This window comes from Tachyglossus aculeatus, chromosome 23 (assembly GCF_015852505.1).
Source record: "Tachyglossus aculeatus isolate mTacAcu1 chromosome 23, mTacAcu1.pri, whole genome shotgun sequence".
Classification (NCBI taxonomy): Eukaryota; Metazoa; Chordata; class Mammalia; order Monotremata; family Tachyglossidae; genus Tachyglossus; species Tachyglossus aculeatus.
In genome coordinates this window covers 9,860,631-9,878,657 of record NC_052088.1, presented here as the reverse complement: position 1 = coordinate 9,878,657, position 18,027 = coordinate 9,860,631, and the positions used below count along the sequence as shown (strand labels likewise).

At 44.1% G+C, this 18,027-nt stretch overlaps 1 protein-coding gene across 1 annotated transcript in view; it reads left to right on the top strand.

Moving 5' to 3' along the window:
• THBS4 (thrombospondin 4) overlaps window positions 1-18,027 on the top strand; it is an 86,322-nt gene that overhangs the window by 864 nt on the left and 67,431 nt on the right. The window lies entirely within an intron of this gene.

Here is an 18,027-nt window from a genome sequence, read left to right as displayed (position 1 = left end):
CAAGCACTGTTAATAATAATAATAATAATAATGGTATTGGTTAACCGCTTACTATGAGCGCACTGTTAATAATAGTAATTAAGAAAGCGGGCCTCGCCCCCTCCCTCTTTCCCTCCCTCCCTCCCTCAGTCAATTTATTCCTTCATTAATAGTAATAGTAATAATAATAATAATAAGGGTGGTATTTGTTAAGCGCTTACTATGTGCCAAGCACTGTTAATAATAATAATAATGGTATTGATTAACCGCTTACTATGTGCGCACTGTTAATAATAGTAATGAAGAAAGCGGGCCTCGCCCCCTCCCTCTTTCCCTCCCTCCCTCCCTCCCTCAGTCAATTCATTCCTTCATTAACAGTAATAATAATAATAATAATAAGGATGGTATTTGTTAAGCACTTACTATGTGCCAAGCACTGTTAATAATAATAATAATAATAATAATAATGGTATTGGTTAACCGCTTACTATGTGCGCACTGTTAATAATAGTAATGAAGAAAGCGGGCCTCGCCCCCCTCCCTCTTTCCCTCCCTCCCTCCCTCCCTCAGTCAATTCATTCCTTCATTAATAGTAATAGTAGTAATAATAATAATAAGGGTGGTATTTGTTAAGTGCTTACTATTTGCCAAGCACTGTTAATAATAATAATAATAATAATGGTATTGGTTAACCGCTTACTATGTGCGCACTGTTAATAATAGTAATGAAGAAAGCAGGCCTTGCCCCCTTCCTCTTTCCCTCCCTCCCTCCCCCCCTCAGTCAGTTCATTCCTTCATTAATAGTTATAATAATAATAATAATAATAAGGATGGTATTTGTTAAGCGCTTACTATGTGCCAAGCGCTGTTAATAATAATAATAATAATAATGGTATTGGTTAACCGCTTACTATGTGCGCACTGTTAATAATAGTAATGAAGAAAGCGGGCCTCACCCCCTCCCTCTTTCCCTCCCGCCCTCCCTCCCTCAGTCAATTCATTCCTTCATTAATAGTAATAATAATAATAATAATAATAATAATAATAATAATGATGGTATTTGTTAAGCGCTTACTATGTGCGCACTGTTAATAATAGTAATGAAGAAAGCGGGCCTCGCCCCCTTCCTCTTTCCCTCCCTCCCTCCCCCCCCTCAGTCAGTTCATTCCTTCATTAATAGTTATAATAATAATAATAATAAGGATGGTATTTGTTAAGCGCTTACTATATGCCAAGCGCTGTTAATAATAATAATAATAATAATGGTATTGGTTAACCGCTTACTATGTGCGCACTGTTAATAATAGTAATGAAGAAAGCGGGCCTTGCCCCCTTCCTCTTTCCCTCCCTCCCTCCCCCCCTCAGTCAGTTCATTCCTTCATTAATAGTTATAATAATAATAATAATAATAAGGATGGTATTTGTTAAGCGCTTACTATGTGCCAAGCGCTGTTAATAATAATAATAATAATAATGGTATTGGTTAACCGCTTACTATGTGCGCACTGTTAATAATAGTAATGAAGAAAGCGGGCCTCACCCCCTCCCTCTTTCCCTCCCGCCCTCCCTCCCTCAGTCAATTCATTCCTTCATTAATAGTAATAATAATAATAATAATAATAATAATAATAATAATGATGGTATTTGTTAAGCGCTTACTATGTGCGCACTGTTAATAATAGTAATGAAGAAAGCGGGCCTCGCCCCCTTCCTCTTTCCCTCCCTCCCTCCCCCCCTCAGTCAGTTCATTCCTTCATTAATAGTTATAATAATAATAATAATAAGGATGGTATTTGTTAAGCGCTTACTATATGCCAAGCGCTGTTAATAATAATAATAATAATAATGGTATTGGTTAACCGCTTACTATGTGCGCACTGTTAATAATAGTAATGAAGAAAGCGGGCCTCACCCCCTCCCTCTTTCCCTCCCGCCCTCCCTCCCTCAGTCAATTCATTCCTTCATTAATAGTAATAATAATAATAATAATAATAATAATGATGGTATTTGTTAAGCGCTTACTATGTGCCAAGCACTGTTAATAATAATAATAATAATAATAATGGTATTGGTTAACCGCTTACTATGTGCCAAGCACTGTTAATAATCGTAATAATAATAATAATGGTATTGGTTAAGCGCTTACTATGTGCCATGCACTGTTAATAATAATAATAATAATAATGGTATTGGTTAAGCGCTTACTATGTGCCAAGCACTGTTATTAATAATAAGAATAATAATAATAATGGTATTGGTTAAGCACTTACTATGTGCCAAGCACTGTTAATAATAATAATAATAATAATAATAATAATAATAATAATGGCATTTTTAAGCGCTTACTATGTGCCAAGCACTGTTAAGAATAATAATAATAATAATAATGATGGTATTGGTTAAGCACTTACTATGTGCCAAGCACTGTTAATAATAATAATAATAATAATGGTATTGGTTAAGCGCTTTCTATGTGCCAAGCACTGTTAATAATAATAATAATAATGGTATTGGTTAAGCACTTACTATGTGCCAAGCACTGTTGATCGTAATAATAATAATAATGATAATAATGGTATTTGTTAAGTGCTTACTATGTGCCAAGCACTGTTAATAATAATAATAATAATAATAATGGTATTGGTTAAGCGCTTACTATGTGCCAAGCACTGTCAATAATAATAATAATAATAATGATGATAATAATGGTATTTCTTAAGCACTTGCTATATGCCAAGCACTGTTAATAATAATAATAATAAAAATGGTATTTTTAAGCGCTTACCATATGCCAAACACTGTTAATAATAATAATAATAGTATTTTTAAGTGCTTACTATGTGCCAAGCACTGTTAATAATAATAATAATAATAATAATAATAATAATAATGGTATTTTTAAGCTCTTAGTATGTGCCAAGCACTGTTATTATTAATAATAATAATAATAATGGTATTTGTTAAGTGCTTACTATGTGCCAAGCACTGTTAATAATAATAATGATGATGGTATTTGTTAAGCACTTACTATGTGACTTGTACTTCCCAAGCGCTTAGTACAGTGCTCTGCACACAGTAAGCGCTCAATAAATGCAATTGAATGAATGAATGAATGTGCCAAGCTCTGCTAATAATAATAATAATAATGATGATAGTATTGTTAAGCAGTTACTATGTGCCAAGCACTGTTAATAATAATAATAAAATACTGGTATTGGTTAAGCGCTTACTAGGTGCCAAGCACTGTTAATAATAATAATAATAATAATAATAATAATAATGGTAGTTTTTAAGCGCTTACTATGTGCCAAGCACTGTTTTAAGCACCGGGGAGGTTTCAAGGTGATCAGGTTGTCCCCCGTGGGGCCCACAGTCCTCACCCCCATTTTACAGAGGAGGGAATTTGAGGCTCAGAGAAGTGAAGTGACTTGCCCAGAGTCACACAGCTGACAAGTGGCGGAGCCGGGATTTGAACCCACTATTAATAATAATAATGATGGTGTTTGTTAAGCGCTTACTACGTGCCAAGCACTGGTCTAAGCGCTGGAGAGGTTACCAGGCGATCAGGTTGGGTTTGAGTGACACATTGTCGGAGGAATCGGATCTCCATGTGCCCGGTGGGGCCAGTGTTCCTTTTGCCGGCCAGGAAGCCTCCTTCCAAAAGATGAATTTCCTGATCCCTTTCGTCCCGGCTCTCCGGAAAACATCCGTGGATGTGTGGGACGACTTGAACTGAAACAGGCCTGATGAGGATTCCAGGTTCTCCTCAAGCCACGACTCAAAAGGCGGGGAGGGCAGACCACTCTGCTTTCTAGTCGGGCCCCTGAAGAGCGAGTGACCTGAATTCATTCATTTATTCATTCCATCGTATTTATTGAGCACTTAACTGTGTGCAGAGCACTGTACTAAGCGCTTGGGAAATCCAAATTAGCAACATATAGAGACGGACCCTACCCAATGAATTCAGACAGGCAAACAGAGGGTAATGTTATTACTTTGCAAAGTGATTAATGGTAATTCCTGATGTGCTAAACGTAAGGGCCACAGTGGGCCTGGAGTTTATGAGGAAAATGTGGAGCCTTGTTTTAGATCAACTGTTTATCGAAAGAGCCGAGGGTAAAGTTATTCCTTTGCAAACAGATTGATGCTAATCGGCCGGCTAAAATGGATGGGATTTGGTAATTACGTCAAATGCGAAGCATCTTTTTTACCTCAGGGAGATTTATGAGGAAAATGTGGAGCCTTGTTTTAGATTCATTCATTCATTCATTCATTCAATTGTATTTATTGAGCGCTTACTGTGTGCAGAGCACTGTACTAAGCGCTTGGGAAATACAGGTTGGCAACATATAGAGACGGTCCCTTTTAGATCATCTGTTATCAAAAGAGCCGAGGGTAAAGTTATTCCTTTGCAAAGGGATTGATGTTAATCAACCGGCTAAAAGGGACGGGATTTGGGAATTACATCGAATGCGAAGCATGTTTTTTACCTCAGGGAGATTTTTTCTGGTGAGCCATTCATTCATTCATTCAATCGTATTTATTGAGCACTTACTGTGTGCACAGCACTGTACTAAGCGCTTGGGAAGTCCAAGCTGGCAACATATAGAGACGGTCCCTACCCAACGATGGGCTCACACTGTGACTTCTCATCGCTCAGTGGAAGAGCACGGGCTTTGGAGTCAGGGGTCATTCATTCATTCATTCAATCGTATTTATTGAGCGCTTACTGTGTGCAGAGCACTGTACTAAGCGCTTGGGAAGTACAAGTTGGCAACATATAGAGACGGTCCCTACCCAACAGCGGGCTCACAGTCTGAATGAATTCAGACGGGCAAACAGAGGGTAATGTTATTACTTTGCAAAGTGATTAATGGTAATTTCTGATGTGCTAAACGTTAGGGCCACAGTGGTCCTGGAGTTTATGAGGAAAATGTAGAGCCTTGTTTTAGATCAACTGTTTATCGAAAGAGCCGAGGGTAAAGTTATTCCTTTGCAAACAGATTGATGCTAATCGGCCGGCTAAAATGGACGGGATTTGGTAATTACGTCAAATGCGAAGCATCTTTTTTACCTCAGGGAGATTTATGAGGAAAATGTGGAGCCTTGTTTTAGATTCATTCATTCATTCATTCAAATTGTATTCATTGAGCGCTCACTGTGTGCAGAGCACTGTACTAAGCGCTTGGGAAGTACAGGTTGGCAACATATAGAGACGGTCCCTTTTAGATCATCTGTTATCGAAGGAGCCGAGGGTAAAGTTATTCCTTTGCAAACAGATTGATGTTAATCGACCGGCTAAAAGGGACTGGATTTGGGAATTACATCGAATGCGAAGCATCTTTTTTACCTCAGGGAGATTTTTTCTGGTGATCCATTCATTCATTCATTCAATCGTATTTATCGAGCGCTTACTGTGTGCAGAGCACTGTACTAAGTGCTTGGGAAGTCCAAGCTAGCAACATATAGAGATGGTCCCTACCCAACGATGGGCGCACACTGTGACTTCTCGTCACTCAGTGGAAGAGCACGGGTTTTGGAGTCAGGGATCATTCATTCATTCATTCAATCGTATTTATTGAGCACTTACTGTGTGCAGAGCACTGTACTAAGCGCTTGGGAAGTCCAAGTTGGCAACATATAGAGACGGTCCCTACCCAACAGTGGGCTCAGAGTCTGAATGAATTCAGATGGGCGAACAGAGGGTAATGTTATTACTTTGCAAAGTGATTAAGAGTAATTCCTGATGTGCTAACCGTAAGGGCCAGAGCGGGCCTGGAGTTTAGGAGGAAAATGTGGAACCTTGTTTTAGATTCATTCATTCATTCATTCATTCAATTGTATTTATTGAGCGCTTACTGTGTGCAGAGCACTGTACTGAGCGCTTGGGAAGTACAGGTTGGCAACATATAGAGACAATCCCTTTTAGATCATCTGTTATCGAAAGAGCCGAGGGTAAAGTTATTCCTTTGCAAACAGATTGATGTTAATCGACTGGCTAAAAGGGACGGGATTTGGGAATGACGTCAAATGCGAAGCATCTTTTTTACCTCAGGGAGATTTTTTTCTGGTGATCTATTCATTCATTCATTCAATGGTAATTATTGAGCGCTTACTGTGTGCAGAGCACTGTACTAAGCGCTTGGGAAGTCCAAGCTGGCAACATATAGAGACGGTCCCTACCCAACGATGGGCTCACACTGTGACTTCTCATCGCTTAGTGGAAGAGCACGGGCTTTGGAGTCAGGGGTCATTCATTCATTCATTCAATCATATTTATTGAGCGTTTACTGTGTGCAGAGCACTGTACTAAGCGCTTGGGAAGTCCAAGTTGGCAACATATAGATACGGTCCCTACCCAACAGCGGGCTCACAGTCTGAATGAATTCAGATGGGCGAACAGAGGATTATGTTATTACTTTACAAAGTGATTAAGAGTAATTCCTGATGTGCTAAACGTAAGGGCCAGAGTGGGCCTGGAGTTTATGAGGAAAATGTGGAGCCTTGTTTTAGATCATCTGTTTATCGAAAGAGTCGAGGGTGAAGTTATTCCTTTGCAAACAGATTGATGTTAATCAACTGGCTAAAAGGGACGGGATTTGGGAATTAAGTCAAATGCGAAGCATCTTTTTTACCTCGGAGATTTTTTCTGGTGATCTATTCATTCATTCATTCATTCAATCGTATTTATTGAGCGCTTACTGTGTGCAGAGCACTGGACTAAGCGCTTGGGAAGTCCAAGTTGGCAACATATAGAGATGGTCCCTACCCAACAGCAGGCTCACAGTTTGAATGAATTCAGACGGGCGAACAGAGGGTAATGTTATTACTTTGCAAAGTGATTAAGAGTAATTCCTGATGTGCAAACGTAAGGGCCAGAGCAGGACTGGAGTTTATGAGGAAAATATGGAGCCTTGTTTTAGATTCATTCATTCATTCATTCATTCAATTGTCTTTATTGAGCGCTTACTGTGTGCAGAGCACTGTACTATGCGCTTGGGAAATACAGGTTGGCAACATATAGAGACGGTCCCTACCCAACGATGGGCTCACGCTGTGACTTCTTGTGGCTCAGTGGAAAGAGCAGGGGCTTTGGAGTCAGGGTTCATTCATTCATTCATTCAATCGTATTTATTGAGCGCTTACTGTGTGCAGAGCACTGTACTAAGCACTTGGGAAGTACAAGTTGGCAACATATAGAGACGGTCCCTACCCGACAGTGGGCTCACAGTCTGGAATAGAGTAGTAAATATGTACAAGTAAAATAAATAGAGTGATAAATCTGTACAAATATATACAAGTGCTGTGGGGAGGGGAAGGAGGTAGGACGGGGGGATGAGGAGGAGGAGAGGAAAAAGGGAAGAGAAAAGGGGGGGGCCACTTGAGACTCTCCCGTTCTAGACTGTGAGCCCACTGTTGGGTAGGGACCATCTCTATATGTTGCCAACTTGTACTTCCCAAGCGCTTAGTACAGTGCTCTGCACACAGTAAGCGCTCAATAAATACAATTAAATGAATGAATGAATGTGAGCCCACTGTTGGGTAGGAACCGTCTCTATATGTTGCCAACTTGGACTTCCCAAGCGCTTAGTACAGTGCTCAGCACACAGTAAGCGCTCAATAAATACCATTGAATGAATGAATGAATGTGAGCCCACTGTTGGGTAGAGACCGTCTCTATATGTTGCCAACTTGGACTTCCCAAACGCTTAGTACAGTGCTCTGCACACAGTAAGCACTCGTGGCTCAATGGAAAGAGCCCGGGCTTTGGAGTCAGACATCATGGGTTCAAATCCCTGCTCCGCCAACTGTCAGCTATGTGACTTTGGGCAAGTCACTTCACTTCTCTGGGCCTCAGTTCCCTCATCTGTAAAATGGGAATTAAAATTGTGGGAGCCCCTCATGGGACAACCTGATCACTCTGTAACCTCCCCAGCGCTTAGAACAGTGCTTGGCACATTGTAAGCGCTTAACAAATACCGAGATTATTATTAATAAATACCATTGAATGAATGAATGAATGATCAGTGAGCCACTGCTGACTGCTGGCAACCGGCCCCGGGAACCTGAAATAACCACCGGAAAAAAACCACCGCGCTCCAAAATGCTGACCAGATTCAAATAACAAACAGCCGTGAGAGGAGGAGTGGAGCAATATGGCCATTTTCCTCCCATTAACAGTAGCTGCACAGACCAGATCATCTGGGGGAAAGTATACGATGCGCCAAACATCCTCTAATCCGGTTAAGAGCATATACTTAAGCTTTCCTTTCATCGTATTTGATTTTTATTATGTACATGCGGGTGGGTTTCACAGCTGCGTTTTGGGTGGAGTTGTTAAGTCAAGGGAAGTTATTTTTAACCAGCCCAGTGTCCCCTAAAGTTCCTCCCTGGAAGTGAGGCAGGGACTGTGGGGCCCCGGAGAGGGTGTAGAGGAGAAATGGGGGACATTATCTCTTTCAGCTCACTGGCCATGCCTTCAGCCATCCCTTCGCAGGCTGCAAAAATCGTCACAGGGCGTCACCCTGAAACCGAGGCACACTATAATAATGATGGCATTTGTTAAGGGCTTACTACGGGCAGAGCACTGTTCTAAGTGCTGGGGATATTTACATATTTATTACTCTATTCATTTATTTATTTTCCTTGTACATATCTATTCTACTTATTTTATTTTTTTTAATATGTTTGGTTTTGTTCTCTGTCTCCCCCTTCTTGACTGTGAGCACACTGTTGGGTAGGGACTGTCTCTATATGTTGCCAACTTGTACTTCCCAAGCGCTTAGTACAGTGCTCTGCACACAGTAAGTGCTCAATAAATACGATTGATTGATTGATTGATTGATTGGGGAGGTCACAAGGCGATCAGGTTGTCCCATGAGGGGGCTCACAGTCTTCAGGGAGAAGCAGCGTGGCACAGTGGAAAGAGCCCGGGCTTTGGAGTCAGAGGTCATCGGTTCATATCCCGGCTCCGCCACTTGTCAGCTGGGTGACTTTGGGCAAGTCACTTCACTTCTCTGGGCCTCAGTTCCCTCATCTGTAAAATGGGGATGAAGACTGGGAGTCCCCTGTGGGACAATCTGCGCCTCAGTTCCCTCATCTGTAAAATGGGGATGAAGACTGTGAGCCCCACATGGGACAACCTGATCACCTTGTAACCTCCCCAGCGCTTAGAACAGTGCTTTGCACATAGTAAGCACTTAAGAAAGCCATTATTATTGGGAGAAGCAGCGTGGCACAGCAGAAAGAGCCCGGGCTTTGGAGTCAGAGGTCATGAGTTCAAATCCCGGCTCCGCCACTTGTCAGCTGTGTGACCTTGGGCAAGTCACTTCACTTTGCGCCTCAGTTCCCTCATCTGTAAAATGGGGATGAAGACTGTGAGCCCCCTGAGGGACAACCTGATCACCTTGTAACCTCCCCAGCACTTAGAACAGTGCTTTGCACATAGTAAGCGCTTAATAAATGCCATTATTATTATTATCCCCATTTTACAGATGAGGTCACTGAGGCCCAGAGAACTGACTTGCCCAAAGTCACACAGCTGACAATTGGCAGAGCAGGGATTTGAACCCATGACCTCTGACTCCAAAGCACGTGCTCTCTTCCACTGAGCCACGTCAGCCGTGTAATGTGATCACATTCATTGCCCAGTGCTCTCCTCTGCCCTTCAATCAATCAATCATTCAATCAGTGGTGTCTATTGAGTACTTCCTGTGTGCTGAGCGCTTGTGAGAGGACAAGACAACAGATTTGGTAGGCACGTTCCCTTCCCATAACAATTTCACTGTAGGATGATTAGAGTTGAAGTCTGTATCCTGTGGAAAACGTACCTATGTAAGGCGATATTTGAATTCGACCTAGACCGGTCGCAGCTTGTGAGAGGACAATACAACAGATTTGGTAGACACATTCCCTTCCCGTAACAATTCCACTGTAGGATGATTAGAGTTGAAATCTGTATCCTGTGAAAAACACACCTACGTAAGGCGATATTTTAATCCGAGCTAGAGGTACCGGTCGCAGCTTGTGAGAGGACAAGACAACAGATTTGGTAAGACACGTTCCCTTCCCGTAGCAATTTCATTGTAGGATGATTAGAGTTGAAATCTGTATCCTGTGGAAAACGCACCTACGTAAGGCGATATTTGAATCCGAGCTAGAGGTACCGGTTGCAGCTTGTGAGAGGACAATACAACAGATTTGGTAGACACGTTCCCTTCCCGTAACAATTTCACTGTAGGATGATTAGAGTTGAAATCTGTATCCTGTGGAAAACGCACCTACGTAAGGCGATATTTGAATTCGACCTAGACCGGTCGCAGCTTGTGAGAGGACAAGACGACAGATTTGGTAGACACGTTCCCTTCCCGTAACAATTTCACTGTAGGATGATGAGTTGAAATCTGTATCCTGTGAAAAACGCACCTACGTAAGGCGATATTTGAATCCGAGCTAGATGTACCAGTTGCAGCTTGTGAGAGGACAATACAACAGATTTGGTAGACACGTTCCCTTCCCGTAACAATTTCATTGTAGGATGATTAGAGTTGAAATCTGTATCCTGTGAAAAACGCACCTACGTAAGGCGATATTTAAATCCGAGCTAGACGTCGCAGATGGTGACTGTTTCGTCATGTTTTGACCCGTAACTCACTTCTCCACCGGCCTTTTTCACCTGCCCGGGGCCTCCCCTAGGACCTAAATTTCTCCCCGTTTCTAAGTTTCATATTTGGGTTGGTCTCCCGTCCCCCGGTATAGACCGTGAGCCCTTCGAGGGTGGAACTCTGACATATAGAGATGGTCCCTACCCAACAGTGGGCTCACAGCCTAGAATAGAGCAGTAAATATGTACAAGTAAAATAAATAGAGTGATTTATTTTCCGAGGGGGCTACCAAGGCCACCGCATCCCGGCTCACTCTGGCCAACCGTAGGCCCTGCCCACCGAAAATAATAGTAATAATCATAATTATGGCATTTGTTAAGCACTTACTCTGTGCCATTCATTCATTCAATCGCATTTATTGAGCGCTTACTGTGTGCAGAGCACTGGACTAAGCGCTTGGGAAGGACAAGTTGGCGGGCTCTGTTCTAAGCGCTGGGGGAGATACAGGATAATTGGGTTGGACACAGTCCCTGTCCCACACAGGGCTCACAGTCTTAATCCCCATTTTACAGATGAGGGAACCGAGGCACAGAGAAGTGAAGTGACTTGCCCAAGGTCGCACAGCAGACAAACAGCAGAGCCGGGATGTCTGTGTGTCTGTGCCCTTCGCGTGGGCAGCAAGGAATTCCCCAGAGGTGTAGTAATCATAGTAATAATAATAATAATAATGATGGCATTTATTAAGCGCCTACTATCTTCTAGACTGTGAGCTCACTGTTGGGTAGGGACCATCTCTATATGTTGCCAACTTGTCCTTCCCAAGCGCTTAGTACAGTGCTCTGCACACAGTAAGCGCTCAATAAATACGATTGAATGAATGAATACTACATGCAAAGCAGTGTTCAAAGCGCTGGGGAGGTTACAAGGTGGTCAGGTTGTCCCCTGGGGGGCTCACAGTTTTAATCCCCATTTTCCAGATGAGGGAACTGAGGCCCAGAGAAGTGAAGTGACTTGCCCAAAGTCACCCAGCTGACAGTTGTTGGAGCCGGGATTTGAACCCATGACCTCTGCCTCCAAAGCCCGGGCTCTTTCCACTGAGCCACGCTGCTTCTCTAAGTATTATTTATTTAGTATTTATTGAGCGCTCAGCGAGTACACAGCACTGGGCCCACAGCACTGGGCCCACAGCACTGGGGATTTTGTATTGGACTCTCCCAAGCTCTTAGTACAGTGCCCCGCACACAGTAAGCGCTCAATAAATACCACTGTGGACAGAGGAGGGGAGGAGGATGTTGGGGAGCCATGACCGGGAATCAGGGGCCACCGGACCACACTTGTGCCTCAGTTCCCTCATCTGCAAATTGGGGATTCAATCCCTGTCCTCTCTCCTACTTAGACTCTGAGCCCCACGTGGGACCTGATGATCCTGGAGCTCCCCCAGCGCTTCATATAATAATAATAGTAATGGTATTTGTTAAGCGCTTACTATGTGCAAAGCACTGTTCTAAGCCCTGGGGAGGTTACAAGGTGATCAGGTTGTCCCACTGGGGGCTCACAGTTTTAATCCCCATTTTCCGGATGAGGGAACTGAGGCCCAGAGAAGTGAAGTGGCTTGCCCAAAGTCACCCAGCTGACAGTTGGCGGAGCCGGGATTTGAACCCATGACCTCTGCCTCCAAAGCCCGGGCTCTTTCCACTGAGCCGCGCTGCTTCTAGGTACACAGCAAGCACTTAAACAACACGATTATTTATGGACCTGGAAGAGACAGTACTTGCATCGTAGCCTACGGGACGGCTTCTAGACTGTGAGCCCATTGTTGGGTAGGGACCGTCTCTATATGTTGCCAACTTGGACTTCCCAAGCGCTTAGTACAGTGCTCTGCACACAGTAAGCGCTCAATAAATACGATTGATTGTTTGATGGCTCTGTGCGGTCAAATCTTCAGAAAGCAGAGTGCGTCTCCAGGGGACCACCCCTCCTTATCCCCCCAAGGGCCGTCGAATTCCCCTTCCAGGCCTCTGTGAGCATGAAAGATATACCCACTGGGCGTGAAGGTGTCCAGAGTTGCATCTGAAGCAACCGCTTAACTGCATGTGCTTAAGAGTAGCAGCGTGGCTCAATGGAAAGAGCCCGGGCTTTGGAGTCAGGGGTCATGGGTTCGAATCCCGGCCCTGCCACATGTCTGCTGTGTGACCTTGGGCGAGTCACTTCACTTCTCTGAGCCCCAGTTCCCTCATCTGGAAAATGAGTATTAAGACTGTGAGCCCCGTGTGGGACAACCTGATCACCTTGTAGCCCCCCCAGTGCTTAGAGCAGTGCTTTGCACATAGTAAGCGCTTAACAAATGCCATTATTATTATTATTATTATTATTATTATTATTATTATTATCTGAGGCGGGCAGCCGAAAAACGGGCTCTCCAGCAGAAGGCTGGGCCCACCGCTCCCCAGTTTAGGGTGGGAGACACGTGGAGCCGGAGGCCCGTCGTGGCTCGCCTTCTCGGAGGGAGAGTCCCGGGCCAAATGCCAGCCCGCGTCGTGGCAGGGCCGGAGCAACTGTGCCGAAGATGTGGGAATTTCTGGCTGCCTCAGCCTTTTCCGAGGACCACCTGCCGTCTCCCTCCAACTGAGCCCAGCACACCGCGCTGGGAAGGGAGGGAGGGAGGGAGGGGCCCCTTGGAATTCTCTCTCCCTTCCCCTCCCTGGCTAGAAAAATGTCAAAAAAAGCAGCTTTGGCCACAGACCGTCTGGAATGGATGCCCTCCGCCCCCGCGGTCACCACCAGCAGAAATCTAGTCTTCGCCCGCCCATCACCAGGAAGCCAGTGGTGGGCAGGGAACAGTATTTGCCACCTCTGCGATACTGTACTGTCCAAGGCGCTTCATACAATGATAGTGAGCGCTCAGTAAATACCACTGATTGGCTGATTGATTGCCTAGGTATCGTCCGGAGTCATCCTCAGGACCGTAAGCTCGTTGCGGACAGGGAACGAGTCTACCGACCGTTGTATTGATGCCTATCTACTTGTTTCGTTTTAATAATAATAATAATGATGGTATTTGTTAAATCTAGTCTTCGCCCATCACCAGGAAGCCAGATGTGGGCAGGGAACGGTATTTGCCAACTCTGCGATACTGTACTGTCCAAAGCGCTTCGTACAATGATAGTGAGCGCTCAGTAAATACCACTGATTGGTTGATTGATTGCCTAGGTATCGTCCAGAGTCATCCTCAGGACCATAAGCTCATTGCGGACAGGGAACGAGTCTATCAGCCGTTGTATTGATGCCTATCTACTTGTTTCGTTTTATTAATAATAATAATAATAATAATAATAATAATAATAATAATATGATGGTATTTGTTAAATCTAGTCCTCGCCCATCACCAGTAAGCCAGTTGTGGGCAGGGAACAAGTCTCCCAACCGTTGTATTGATGCCTATCTACTTGTTTCGTTTTAATAATAATAATAATGATGGTATTTGTTAAATGTAGTCTTCGCCCATCACCAGAAAGCCAGTTGTGGGCAGGGAACGGTATTTGCCAACTCTGCGATACTGTACTGTCCAAGGCGCTTGTTGTACAATGATAGTGAGCGCTCAGTAAATACCACTGATTGGTTGATTGATTGCCTAGGTATCGTCCGGAGTCATCCTCAGGACCGTAAGCTCGTTGCGGACAGGGAACGAGTCTCCCAACCGTTGTATTGATGCCTATCTACTTGTTTCGTTTTAATAATAATAATAATAATGATGGTATTTGTTAAATCTAGTCTTCGCCCGTCACCAGCAAGCCAGTGGTGGGCAGGGAATGGTATTTGCCAAGCGCTTACTACATGCCAAGCACTGTTCTAAGCGCTGGGGGGTGGGGGGCAGATACAAGGTAAGCAAGGTTGTCCCACTTGGGACAACACAATCACAATCTTCATCTCTCATTTTCCAGATGAGGGAACTGAGGCCCAGAGAAGTGAAGCGACTTGCCCAAAGTCACACAGCTGACAAGTGGCGGAGCCGGGATTAGGACCTGTGACCTCTGACTCCCAAGTCCGTGCTCTTTCCACTGAGCCATGCTGCTTCTTATATATGTGTATATATATATATATATATATATATATGTGTGTGTGTGTGTGTGTGTGTGTGTGTGTGTGTGTGTGTGTATATATATATATATGGACTGCTTATATATGTGTGTGTGATATATATATATATGTGTGTGTGTGTGTGTATAGGGATATATACATCCCTATACATATTTTGGTATCTCTGTGCTTTTATGAATATGTGTATGTGTGTGTGTATATATATATGTATATATATATATATATATAGGCTGCTGCTTATATATGTGTGTGTGTGTATAGGGATATATACATCCCTATACATATTTTGGTATCTCTGTGCTTTTATGTATATGTGTATGTGTATATATATATATACGGGCTGCTTTTTATATATGTGTGTGTGATATATGTGTGTGGGGGGGTGTATATAGGGATATATACATCCCTATACATATTTTGGTATCTCTGTGCTTTTCCCGTGAGCTAATAGCGTTGACCGATGGATCAACTAGCCACTTTTTCAAAGAACGAACGGCACGTCTCCCTATAAGAGGCATTTGATTGATCTGCTGTATTAAATCCCCGGGAGAGCGCCCGAGAAGTCGTAGAAGTCACTCCTGCCTTCAAGGAGCGACGATCAAAGCCCCCGCTGGGACGGAACAAAACCAAAGGATTTTCTTGGGCTGCCTAGGCGCCTAGAGCATTTGAAGAGGGGGAATGGTAAACGTTTCCTTTGGCGTTTCCCTGGCCTTTCATTTAGGTGTCCAGCCGGGAAAGAAAAATATCTCCATAATGTCTTTGATCTAAAGACATTTTAGACTGTGAGCCCACTGTTGGGTAGGGACTGTCTCTATATGTTGCCAATTTGTACTTCCCAAGCGCTTAGTACAGTGCTCTGCACATAGTAAGCGCTCAATAAATGCGATTGATTGATTGATTGATTGATTGATTGAAGACATCACGCCCATGCCTTCCTTCATCGTGGTAAATAAATCATTCACTTACGATTAACCCTTTTCCCTGATACTCAAAAATGAGGGCCTTTTGGTATCAGGAAGACAATTAATTAGTGGCAGCCAAGGGCCACTTTGGGGGGCGGTGGGAGAAGGCGGGCAGAAACCAGAGGCTGCCCCTCTTAGTCATTCAGTCGTATTCACCTCCTCCAGGAGGCCTTCCCAGACTCAATCATCATCATCATCGTGGCATTTATTAAGCGCTTACTATGTGCAAAGCACTGTTCCTCCCCCCCATCACCCCTACCCCCTTCCCCTCCCCACAGCACTGGTGTAATTTGTACATTTTTATTATTCTATGCATTCGTGAGGGGACCGTCTCTATATGGTGCCGACTTGGACTTCCCAAGCGCTTAGTACATTCATTCAATCGTATTTATTGAGCACGTACTGTGTGCAGAGCACTGTACTAGGCGCTTGGGAAGTACAAGTAGTACAGTGCTCTGCACACAGTAAGCGCTCAATAAATGCGGTTGAACGAATGCATGAATGTGTATAGAGCTATAATTCTGTCGATTTCTATATGTTGCCAACTTGTACTTCCCAGGCGCCTAGTACAGTGCTCTGCACACAATAAGCGCTCAATAAATGCGGTTGAATGAATGATGCCTTGAATGAATGAATGAATGAATGTGTATAGAGCTGTAATTCTGTCGATTTCTATATGTTGCCAACTTTTACTTCCCAGGCGCCTAGTACAGTGCTCTGCACACAGTAAGCACTCAATAAATACGATTGAATGAATGAATGAATGTGGGCTCACAGTCTAGGAGAAAGTTGTAATTTGTGCAGAGCACTGTACTAAGCGCTTGGGAGAGTACACTATAACAGACCCATTCCCTATCCTCAATGAGCTTACAGTCTAGTGGGGGAGACAGGCATTAATATCAATAAATAAAATTATTATTAATAATAATGGCATTTATTAAGCGCTTACTACGTGCAAAGCACTGTTCTAAGCGCTGGGGAGGTTACAAGGTGATCAGGTTGTCCCATGGGGGCTCACAGGCTTCATCCCCATTTTACAGATGAGGGAACTGAGGCACAGAGAAGTGAAGTGACTTGCCCAAGGTCACACAGCTGACAATTGGCGGAGCCGAGTTTTGAACCCATGGCCTCTGACTCCAAAGCCTGGGCTCTTTCCACTGAGCCACGCTGCTTCCCCTAATAATAATGGCATTTATTAAGCGCTTACTATGTGCAAAGCACTGTTCTAAGCGCTGGGGAGGTTACAAGGTGATCAGGTTGTCCCACGGGGGCTCACAGGCTTCATCCCCATTTTACAGATGAGGGAACTGAGGCCCAGAGAAGTGAAGTGACTTGCCCAAAGTTGCACAGCTGACAATTGGTGGAGCTGGGATTTGAACCCATGACCTCTGACTCCAAAGCCCGGGCTCTTTCCACATATGTTCATTGGTGCTGTGGGGCTGGGAGGGGGAAGGAATAAAGGGAAGCAGCAAAACAGCATGGCTCAGTGGAAAGAGCCCAGGCTTTGGAGTCAGAGGCCATGGGTTCAAATCCCGCCTCCGCCACTTGTCAGTTTTGTGACTTTGGGCAAGTCACTTCACTTTTCTGGGCCTCAGTTCCCTCATCTGGAAAATGAGGATTAAGACTGTGAGCCCCCCGTGGGGCAACCTGATCACCTTGTATACCTCCCAGCGCTTAGAACAGCGTTTTGCACATAGTAAGCCCTAATAAAGGCCATTACTATTAGGGGAAGCAGCGTGGCTCAGCGGAAAGAGCCCGGCCTTTGGAGTCAGAGGTCATGGGTTCAAATCCCGACTCCGCCCCTTGTCAGCTGTGTGACTTTGGGTTTAACAAATGCCATCATTATTATTGTCACAACTTCTCTGCACCTCAGTTACCTCATCTGTAAAATGGGGATGAAGACTGTGAGCCCCCCGTGGGACAACCTGAATACCTTGTAACCTCCCCAGCGCTTAGAACAGTGCTTGGCACATAGTAAGTGCTTAATGCTATCATTATTATTATTATAAAATGGGGATTAAGACTGTGAGCCCTCCGTGGGACAACCTGATCACTTTGTAACCTCCCCAGCGCTAAGAACAGTGCTTTGCACATTGTAAACCCTTAATAAATGCCGTTATTATTATTATAAAAAAGGGGATTAAGACTGTGAGCCCCCCCTCCCCCCGTGGAACAACCTGATCACCTTGTGACCTCCCCGGCGCTTAGAACAGTGCTTTGCACATAGTAAGCGCTTAATGAATGCTATTATTATTATTATTATTATAAAATGGGGATTAAGACTGTGAGCCCCCTGTGGGACAACCTGATCACCTTGTAACCTCCCCGTCGCTTAGAACAGTGCTTGGCACATAGTAAGCACTTAATAAATGGTATCATTATTA